This window comes from Camellia sinensis, unplaced genomic scaffold (genome assembly GCF_055761805.1).
Source record: "Camellia sinensis isolate YWXY unplaced genomic scaffold, ASM5576180v1 Unanchor125, whole genome shotgun sequence".
In the NCBI taxonomy this organism is placed as follows: Eukaryota; Viridiplantae; Streptophyta; class Magnoliopsida; order Ericales; family Theaceae; genus Camellia; species Camellia sinensis.
In genome coordinates this window covers 17,685-20,000 of record NW_028129004.1, presented here as the reverse complement: position 1 = coordinate 20,000, position 2,316 = coordinate 17,685, and positions in this window count along the sequence as shown.

Below are 2,316 nucleotides of genomic sequence, written 5' to 3'. Positions count from 1 at the left end.
AATATAGAACTCTTCTGGTTTGAAAAACCCTTTGTAACTCTTCTTTTCAATTATAATCGATGGAATCGACCGTTGCGATACATAAAAAACAATCGATCTGAAAATGCTGTAAGAAAGGAAATGTCACAATATTTTTTTTATACACGGCAAAGTTATGGAAAAAAAAGAATATCTTTTACGTTTCCACCCAGTTTATCAGCTTTTTGTAAAATGATACAAAGAAAGATGTCCTTGTCCATAATAGAAAAACTCTCCTCTGATGAACTGTACAACCATTGGGTTTCGACCAACAAACAAAAAAGTAACAATCTAAACAAAAAGTTGATAAATAGAATTGAGGTTCTATCCAAAGAATTTCTTTCTCTGGATTTACTTGAAAAAAGGATTCGATTGTGTAATGATGAGCCTAAAAAAGAATACTTGCCCAAAATATATGATCCTTTCTTGAATGGACCACATCGTGGAACAATACAAAATTTGTTTTCACCTTTAATCATAAATGAAACTTCAATAGAAAATTTCATAGAAAAAAATAAGATTCATACTATCTTTCTTACTGATACGGATTCTCGAGAATTTAAAGATAAAACAGATATATTTGATAACAACCCATTATCAACAAAAATGAGTTATTTCTTGACTTTAATCAGTGAACTTAAATCAAATTTGAATTTGAAAGGATCTTCTTTATTTTCAGAACAAGGAAGAATGGATTCCGAAAATAAAACAAAATTTTTATTCAATGCAATTAGAAGTGATCTTAATGATCAAAAAAAAAAAAAAAAATCTATTGGAATAAAAGAAATCAGTAAAAAAGTCCCTCGATGGTCATACAAATTAATCAACGAATTAGAACAACAGGAAGGAGAAAGTGAAGAAGAAGTACCAATAGATTATCAGATTCGTTCAAGAAAAGCCAAACGTGTAGTGATTTTTACTGATAACCGGGGAAATACCGATCCTAATAATAAGGATACTAATAATTCTAATAAAAGAGACGAAGTAGCTTTGATACGATATTCGCAACAATCTGATTTTCGTCGAGACATAATCAAAGGTTCAATGCGAGCCCAAAGATGTAAAACAGTTATTTGGGAATTTTTTCAAGCAAATGCACATTCTCCGCTTTTTTTGGACAGAATAGACAAATCACACCCTTTTTTTTTTGATATCTCCGAACTGATAAAACTCATTTTTAGAAATTGTATAGGAAAGGGAGCAGAATTCAAAATTTCAGATTATACAGAAGAAGAAATAAAAGAAAGGGAAAAAAAGGAAAAGGACAAAAAAGAAGAGAACAAAAGAAAAGAGAAAGCGCGGATAGAAGTAGCAGAAGCCTGGGATACCATTCCATTTGCTCAAGTAATAAGAGGTTCCATGTTAATAACTCAATCGATTCTTAGAAAATATATTATATTACCGTCATTGATAATAGCTAAAAATATTGGCCGTATGCTATTATTACAATTTCCTGAGTGGTCTGAGGATTTAAATGAATGGAATAAAGAAATGCATGTTAAATGCACCTATAATGGTGTTCAATTATCAGAAACAGAATTTCCGAAAAATTGGTTAATAGACGGTATTCAAATAAAGATGCTATTTCCTTTCTGTCTGAAACCCTGGCACAGATCTAAGCCACGGTCCTCTCATATAGATCGAATCAAAAAGAAAGGACAAAAAGATGATTTTTTTTTTTTAACGGTTTGGGGAATGGAAGCTGAACTTCCTTTTGGTTCTCCCCAAAAACGGCCTTCCTTTTTTGAACCCATTTTTAAGAAACTCGAAAAAAAAATTGGAAAATTGAAAAAAAAGTATTTTATATTTCTAAAAGTTTTAAAAGAAAGAACAAAATTTCTAAATATCTCAAAAAAAACAAAAAAATGGATTATCAAGGGCATTCCGTTTTTAAAAAAAATAAAAAAAGAACTCTCAAAAGTAAATCCAATTCTATTATTTAGATTGAGAGAAATATATAAATCAAGCGAAACTAAAAAAAAAAAAGAAAAAGATTCTATAACCCGCAATCATATAATTCATAAATCCTTTAGTCGAATTCAATCTACATATTGGACAAATTTTTTACTGACAGAAAAAAAAATGAAAGATCTGACTGATAGAACAAGCACAATCAGAAATCAAATAAAAAGAATTACAAAAAATAAAAAAAAAGTGACTCCAGAAATAAATGATAGTCCTAATAAAACAAGTTATAATGCTAAAAGATTGGAATCACCAAATTGGCAAATATTAAAAAGAAGAAATACTCGATTAATCCGTAAATTACATTATTTTATAAAATTTTTCACTGAAAGG